Raw genomic sequence first — 9,753 nt, 5'->3', positions numbered from 1 at the left:
GAAGGAGGCTTGCGGAAACCACATGTGACGACCCCGGGCTGGACTCCGCTTCGTCCACGGTGAAAGCCGATCCGGCGATCCACAGCGCAAAGTTGTTGTATTTCCTCAGCGACCAGCACGGATCAGCTCCAGGCATGACGAAGCAGATATCGTCCTCTTTTGGAAGACCAAACAAAGTAGTTTCGCTTTCACAACGAAGCACACAGCGCCTTCACGACACTTCCCAGATAGTGACGTAGGTATGTGGGGGCTTGTACGAACGAGCCGTTTTAGGGGGGTGGCTTAACTTTTATAAAGAATTAATTTGAGACTTTAGTCTTTGCAACTTTACAGATCTTCTTTATGCACCAAGAGCTTGTAACACTCCAGAGGAAAATTTTAAATCGTATCATATGACCCCTTTAACTTAAAGTGCCCCTATTATGCCATTTTTAAGGTTGCTGATATTGTTTTATGAGTCTCCTAAAACAGGTTTACATGCATGCAAGGTCAAAAAACATGTTAGTTTTCTCAAAAAATAGATTTAATTTTACCTAATTTCTAAATGATTCGTAAACGACTCTTGCGAAGCAGTTCAAAGAATCAGTCTCTCTAAACCCCTCCTTTCCGTGAGCCCTCACTGCTGTGATTGATCAGATGGCGCAGTCCTTTGTGATTGGTCCAGAGCCGTAGAGAGATTGGCTCTGGATTGGTCTACTGCATACAGTGCATGTCAGAAACGAAACGCCCATTTTCATGACGGAATGACAGCCCTGGAGACTCGTCAATACATAGAAAAGATGGTATCGATTGTACCTTACCAATTCAAGCCGGAGTCTGATGATGCAAGGGTTGAACTGGCTGATCGACAGGAGACTGATTCGCAAGCACGACTGGAGCAGGACGTTTCTCAGTGGTAAGTGTCAAGTGTTAACAAGTTTGGTAATTATAAGATGTGATAAAACAAACTTTCTCTCCCAGCGTAGGATACAGTGTCTTCTCGACATGATGTTAACCACACGGAAATTTTACTGTTTGTGGGCAGACAAGTTGGTGACGTAGAACGTGGGCAGACATTATGTGCAAATGTGTTACTTCGTGACGTAGAGCCGTAACAGAATAAGATTTGAATTCCTGACGACTCGTTTAGGCGATTGCGAGCCGACTCTGTTTTTTGAAAGACAATAACTTTATTTATCGTGCACTGTCGGCTTCACAACTTTGCAGATAGTTTATGTTCACATACAGCTACATGACACACTGCATGAAAGGTAATATTCGAAAAGGCATAATAGGGGCACTTTAATAATACATTAACTTAGTAATGTAATAATGAATAACACACTACAGCTAAAACTATAATCAAGTAGCCTATTTCACATGTGCTTTAGTAGGTTAGTCAACACATCAGAAATACATATTTAAAAAATGGCAAAAGATTATATCATAACATATAAAATAAAGTAAAACTTTCAATTTGACTTTATTACAAAGTTCACTTTTTTAAAGTGCACTTAAGTGTACACTTAAAGTGAACATTCAATACAATTAAGCACACTTCCTTTCCATTATGGTTCACATGTTAATAATACACAAACAACAACAGGAAACCCACACGCAAATTTAGCTAGTAAGAAAACATATTTGCAATGTATCTCTTACACAACCTGTGTATCGGATAACATTAGGAGTCAGTATAATGTACCCAGGGTTTCCCTGCCCACTTCTCTGATACCAGGAGTAACAGTTTGACCTCGTGTCAGGCTCTCTTGTCCTTATACTAGGCCTGTCAGGGCTTGATTCCTCCCCAGCACCTGGTGTCCAAGGACATGACAGGCCTCTGACTGCAGGATCTGACTGACATGTGTTTCTCCCTGACAAACAAACACAGCTGTGAGAAGAGCACAAGACTTCAGGCGTTCACAAGTTCACAATTAACTACACTCCTCACAAGCCATCTCAAAAATCAGACACGACTGCACCACACACACACACACACACACACACACACACACACACATTAAACAAGTTCTTTGTGAATTAGACTGCAGTCCCACCACTGGAAAGTCGATTCGTTTAGAATTTTATTAAACCAGAAATCCATGTGACCACAATTTAAGTTTTCAACAAATGAGCTTAGGGTTTTAAAAAAATCTATAAGCCAACATTTGTAATTAATTTCAGAGTGAGATATGTATCTTGCTAAACTGATCCCAACCACATAATATTAAAATGCAAACCTGACCTAGAAATATTACTCCCACTTTTGAGAAAATACACCCACAAAGTCTATGAGCTGTTCAACACAAGCTCATAAGTGTGATCTCTGGTGAGAAATCAGGGAGCTTGGTCCAATTCGTCTTAGTTGGTGTTCCACAATCTCTTCCTTTATTGCAGCCTCATTTGATTAAGTGTGGGATTGCGGAGAATCAAGAATATCAGAGAGAAACCCTGTCTGTAACATACAACTTGTGCAGCAATCCCCGCATTTCCATATTATGGCACAAGAGCAGTTCCAGCAGTCCATAAACACCAATTTCCAATTTTTTGATAAACATAATGTTGTCATATATTGACACAATTCCTACTAAAACAGGAAGTTTTCAAAATAGCTAATAGTTTTACGTCATATCATGTCAATAGGACATATTAATGTTATAATATATATTTAATTTAATTTATATCAGAACCTCACTTCACAGCTTTTGACATGGATGAAAGCAATGAACACATTTTTAAAATACAAAAATCCAGCCATTTCCTTCACAATCATTTAATGGCTGAGAGAGGAAATTATATTAATGATAAATGACAGAACCGAAGACACTCTTGACAATTGTGATTTTCTACTTACTATTACTAATTGGTATTCATTTTCCAGAAGAAAAGGACTGTAATTTAAATGTTTCTTTCTGATAAATACTTATTTAGTGAACTTTAACTTTTTTCAATCTCAAAGCTAAAATACATTGATTAAAAGAAACGTTTTTATGCAATAGAATTAGTGCTGGGCAACGATTAACCGCGATTAATCACATCTGAAATAAAAGTTTTTGTTTATATATGTACTGTGTATATTTATTATGTACTGTATATATAAAGACACACATAAACAGTATATATTTAGAAAATATTGACATGTATATATTTATATTCATATAATTTATATTACATATAAATATATTTAATATATAAACATAACATATTTTTCTTAAATATATACCTGCATGTGTGTGTATTTATATATATTAAATATACAAAGTAAACACACATATATTATGTACACAAAAACTTTCATTTTGGATGTGATTAATCATGATTAATCGTTGCACAGCACTACATAGCATCTTGATTCTTTACTATTCAATATTTTTGTTGTTATTGTGAAAAAAGAAATACACTCTAGCATACTTTTAAAAAGAGTACTTTTTCTACAGGAGTAATGGAATATACTTACAGGTCCACACTGAATGTAATGTTTACTGACACTTAAACGAATGTTGTTTACAATTAAATTAATATGTGTTATAGTTTAAATTACGAATTACAATTAGTTGAAATTAAGAGTGCTTTTTAACCAGACCTAAGTACATCTTTATATGTACTTTTGTAATTACTTTATTTATGGTATGTATAAACTTTATTTAACTAAAATATACTTTAATAATAAAACTTGGGTTGCACTTTATTTTACAGTACATGTACTTACAGTGTACCTACCTAAGAAAGTACTGGCAATATAAGGCAACTACATGGGGTAGGTTCAGGGTTAGTAGGTTCAAATAAGTTATTACCTAGTTACTGTAATTACTATGAGAAGTACATCGTATGTACATGAGTAACAGGACTGTAAAATAAAGTGCTACCAAAACTAGTATGTCATGTATTTAAATACATTTGTAATTACACACTTTTTAATGATGTTGCAATTTAGTACATTTAAAATATATGAACTTGTAATGTAATAATGATTTACACCAGTTAAAATTAGAATCAAGTAGCCTACTTCACATGTGTTTTAGTATGTTAGCCAACATATCAGAAATGCTTCTTTAAAAAATGACAAAAGATTATTAATATCATAATAAATAAAAAATACTTTAAAGTAAAACTTGGAATTCGACATTATTACAAAGTACACTTTGCAAAAGTGTACTTAAGTGTACACTTAAAGTGCGCTTTCAACACAATTAAGCACATTTCTATCTCACAAGGGTTCACATATTAATAATCAGTGTCGGGGAAAGTTACTTTTAAAAGTAATGCATTACAATATTGCGTTACTCCCTAAAAAAGTAACTAATTATGGTACTTAGTTACTTTTTATGGAAAGTAATGCGTTACGTTACTTTTGCGTTACTTTTCAAATCTGGGCTGGGCTTATTTGTTTGTTTTTAATGTAAAGAGTTCTTCTTTTACAAATGTAAAAGCCCTTTCACAACAAAAGTGAAATGAATGAGCCTCAGGCTGAAGGGAATGTAAATTCACGTCTGTACAGTAGAGGGCGCAGCTCAAACTAATTGCATGAAGAATATGACGCAGGAGAAGAAAGTTCAACACTATTCAGCAATAACAAAAATGAAACACAAATGTGCAATTTTTGCTTAGCATGGTTGAATTGGATCATCGAAGATCAGCAGCAAAGACATTGGTTAATAAAATGGGATTAAATACATAAATGATATTTGTCTTATTTAACATTTAATTATTGCAGGTTTGTATAATATTCTGAGTTTGCATTTGACTGCTTTTATTCATTTTGAGGAATACTGAATCTGTTCATATTTAGTGTAGAACTACAGTAAGCATCACGTTCACACAGCGCACACAACGCCTCTGCACTTACTCCCGATTTCTCTCAATATGGCAACACAAGAGCTGTCAGTCAATACACGGGGGGGAAAAGTAACTGGAGTTACTTGTTTGAAAAAGTAACTCAGATATTTCCTTCTAAATTAAAAAGTAAAACTTTACTAGTTACTTAAAAAAGTAATCTGATTACATAACTTGCGTTACTTGTAATGCGTTACCCCAACACTGTTAATAATACACAAACAACAACAGGAAATCCACACACGCAAATTTAGCTAGTAAGAAAACATATTTGCAATGTATCTCTTACACAACCTGTGTATCGGATAACATTAGGAGTCAGTATAATGTACCCAGGGTTTCCCTGCCCACTTCTCTGATACCAGGAGTAACAGTTTGACCTCGTGTCAGGCTCTCTTGTCCTTATACTAGGCCTGTCAGGGCTTGATTCCTCCCCAGCACCTGGTGTCCAAGGACATGACAGGCCTCTGACTGCAGGATCTGACTGACATGTGTTTCTCCCTGACAAACAAACACAGCTGTGAGAAGAGCACAAGACTTCAGAAGTTCACAAGTTCACAATTAACTACACTCCTCACAAGCCATCTCAAAAATCAGACACGACTGCACCACACACACACACACACACACACACACACACACACACACACAGTGACTACATTTGATTCAGGTCATTTTATCTTCTGAGGTTTAAGGCAAAATCAGTAGTTCTGGTTGATGAACTGTGGATTTTAGCAAGTAGATGTGCCGAAAAGGCCTGTTTTTTTTTTTGAAGGTGAGTAAATCAAGGAGTTGAAGCCTTATTCTACTGCTGTCCCCTGCAGAGTATTGCTCATTATTATATGGCTTTCTCACAGTACTGGCAAGTCGATTACTCTCACTCTCTCTAACAGAGCTGACAAATGCAAACTCTGCTCAGCCTTTCACCTCCTTAGAGATACACAGTTTCACCAAGAAATGATGTGGGGACAATGATGTGATCAAAAGGACACTAGAATTCAACTGCAGACTGTGATTTACACACTGAAAACTGTCATTTACTTAAAGTGCATTTTTTTTATTGGTCTAACGAAAAATCATGGTTTTGTTCAACTTGTCTAGAAGCAAATATATTTTTCAACATAGCAAAAATTTTAAGAAATTATTTATTAAATTGAATGTTCCCCTCACACCAGAGTATTCATGTGCAGAACATATACAGATAGAGATATATAGATATATAGAGTTTTATCATTTTTCTGGTGTTTTTTTTTACATTGAAAAAATGCTAACCTAAAATGAGGACATCTAAATTAACTTGTTTTATTCAAAAAAATAAAAAAATTTAACATGACTCATTCCACCTAAATACATAGATTTTTATGTTAAATAAGGTAGAAATGAGATTACACTTTTTACAGTGTATTACCATAGACTGTATAAAACATGGACGTGACGTCACCCGTAGGTTTCTGAAGAGCGTTTTTGAAGCTCAAAGTGGGCGGAGCCGGCTGTCGCCATCTTGGCAGTGCGTCACTGCACGTCACTCCCGGATAATCGAAAATGGGCAAAGAGGCGGGAGCTGGTTGCTGAAGCCACACCCACCTAGCTCGACGGTGGTGACAGCAGCGGCAATCCACCTGTCACTCAAGTGGCCACGCCCTTAATTATGCAGAACTTTAAGGCTTAATATAATTTAAACGGATGAGTTATAAAAAAAAATCACCCCCCTCACAGTTGTCATGAAGGGCAAAATTAGCTACATAGACCAAAACCACTTTTTGTACCATGCAGTAAACATATTTTTTATATGTCAGTCTATGAATTGCAGTTTTAGTCACTTCCGTGTTGGTTTCACGAGAGAGACCGGAAGGCTGCCGCTTGTGTATTACATAACATAAAATATAATAACATTAAAATGAAACATTGACTAACAAAGTGTTCTTAGTTTCATATTAATGAAATTCTACTTTCATATTAGGGCTAATTTAGCTTTGGTTTATGGTGAAATTAAGTTTTAAAAAGCCAAATTATTATACTGACCAACATTAAAAGGGTCAAGTTGATGTGATTCTTTAGGGTCTTAATGAAAAGTCAAACTTTAAGGTTTGAACGAAACTACAAATAGAATTTGTGAAAAACTTATATATTTGGCTGCAACAAATTAGAGTATTTTTTTTAAGTTGGTCCAAAGTGTAATTTTTTCAGTGCATATAAAATATGCTGACAACAACATTTTCTGGATGTTTTCTGGAAGTTCTGGACATGTTCCACTGCTTATTTGTTTATTTATTTGAAGTTCTTTCAGCTCATTTGAACATATTTTTACCATGCCGAAGTCTATTTCTCAGAATTCCACAGATTTTCGACCCAGAAAATGCAGTATGATTCGGTCTGGGCCCGCTTATATTAATTAGTTAGCTCTTTTTAATCTATCAAAGCAGCAGGTACCATCCACCCTGTCTCCTCACGATCAGGAAATAAGCATTAAGATAAATCTGCTTCAATATCATATACTGACATCATGTTCCTAAATCAGTTTCCATCTTCTCAAAACAATGTGAGACAGAGGGACAGACGGCCTGGACGTGGATAATCTGACAGAAGAATCTGCCTCAACAGAAACAGAAGCTGCCCTTTAAAAAGGACATTCTACATTTAAATTCAAATAGGTCAGATATAGATCTGGAGCTTCTTCTTAGACTGTAAAGTTGCTTTCAGGGGAATAAAAAACTGATCCAGTCCTCAAAGAGTCGAGGAGGACCTGAGGGAGATCATGCCATGCTGCATTAACATGAAGGCCGTCAGTCCCCAGACAGAGGAGTTCTCTGTCTCTATGCTTGCTTCATTTCTTGATAGAATTATGTAGATATAGACATAATGATGAATTTATTCCACTGAAAATCTGCTTGGGGATCAATGACATCAATAGAACTGGACTACACATTGAACATATTCGCTTAAACGCAGAGCTGTGTATGATTAGATATGTGATATGATTAGATTTTTTATTTCACCAATTTATTTTAAAAGACAACCAACTGAAAGGTGCAATAGTGAACGTCAACGCTACGAATGATGACATCACACTATGACACTGTGTACTTAAAAACACGTTACAAAACCCATTGCGAGAAAAGCTCTTCAATCTCTTCACTGTGAAAGACTGAGAAGAGAGTAGATTACTATGTGCAAAAAAACAGATATATGCATTTGCATCAAATCAACTGAATGCACAAGTATAAAACAAGTGCTTGTTACAAAGAAAAAAATCGTTGCTCTGTATCTAAGCAAAGTTGTGCATCAAGAAATGTTTAGCACATATACTGTATAAAACTATTAGAAATTCACAGATTATACCAACATATGCAGCCATGTTTAAATGACAGTATATGGTTTCATACATAAATGAGATTTGGAAATTAAAGTGTCCTTAAACAGTCCAGTTAGGTGGCTCAAAGCATATTTTAAAAGGTGCAAATACAATTGAATATTATGTAATATAAATATCATTTACTATAACAAGTATAATTTTTTTTTTTAATAATTTCAAAATGGCTGTTTTTAAAGGAAAACGATTCAATCGTTTAATCATGTGATATTTGAATCATATTTATTTTTTGAATTGTATGTTTTCATTTTTCCATAATCATAAAATATCAATTTCATTACATTCTTTTTGCTATTATAACTCGTGTGTAAATGTATTTATTCCACCTGCTGCATATGCAGAATTTAAACACATTTTTGTGCCATATATGCTGCTTTAGGTGCAGTTTCTGTGCCTCCTTTGCAGCCTAAATACTATATACAGTAAAACTGTGCATCGATTTCAGGAGACAATACAACAGCAGCAATGCAGACACCAACATACATAACCTATGTTTGCATTTAACCTTACTATGGCACATATGTCCTGCCTCTTGTTTCAAATAATTAGGCATCCTCACTATTCTTTTAATGCTGTAAAATAGGTCATAAACGTTTTACACAAAAAGTCCACTGCTGCTGCTAATTTCTGACACATGACTGGAGCTGTGGGTGCAGCTAGGACGCATGGATGATGTATTTCTTCAATGCCTTTACCGCATTGTTCACCAGTATTCCCATCACCGTTTACACCCGGCGCTCCTTATTCTCGTCAGCTTACATATCTAATGCTCATGCCACCTATGAAATGTTTCCTTCCATTCAGGCCTGTCATTTTACATTGACACTTATTGGGCTTACAAGCAACTTTCCTCAATGTGGTCCAATGGGCAGTGTGTTGAAAATGCAGCACCGTGTGGATATAAATACCAGGCCTGGCTTTCTTAAACACAAAACAAGCGGTTGTCATTTACAACAAGCACAATATCGGCTCAAGACACGGCCCAGAAATGACTGCAGTGTGTGGCCAGCACAGGCCGGTCGCTGCATTCGCCGTACAGGACTCAACGGACATCATAACAGCGAATGTGGATCACTGTTCTCCAGCACGGACATATGCGACTCACTGCGTCCTTACCTGCACACCCACTCCTAAGGATGAATGATTATGGCACAGATGAGCGCGGAAAGATGCTTCTCATGCGATGTATGAATAATCCCGGATGGATTCAGCGCCGTCTCTTTTCTCTGGCATACTTCAGTCAGGTACGCGGCGCGCGGATGCGATGAGAAGAAGAGGATGCGCGGCGCAAAACGACACTCGGTCCTTTCGATGACGCCGGTCAGTGCGCGGCTTCTTCGAGGGTGATATCACACGCATCACATTAAAACTGTGTCTGAGGCCAGATTTGCTTGCTCGGTCAGATCGCCGGTGTGCTCGGATATCCCATGCACCGGATACGCGTGCGCTCCTTCTCTCTCTCTCTCCCTGCGCTCTCAATAACGCGGAGGATACAGCAGCAGTGTGATGGGGAAGCCACGCACGCACGCACACACACACACACACACACACACACACACACACACACACAC

Source organism: Sinocyclocheilus grahami, unplaced genomic scaffold, assembly GCF_001515645.1.
Source record: "Sinocyclocheilus grahami isolate Dianchi unplaced genomic scaffold, SAMN03320097.WGS_v1.1 scaffold319.1, whole genome shotgun sequence".
Classification (NCBI taxonomy): domain Eukaryota; kingdom Metazoa; phylum Chordata; class Actinopteri; order Cypriniformes; family Cyprinidae; genus Sinocyclocheilus; species Sinocyclocheilus grahami.
The sequence above is the reverse complement of the archived record's forward strand: the minus strand, read 5'-3'. Positions refer to the sequence as shown.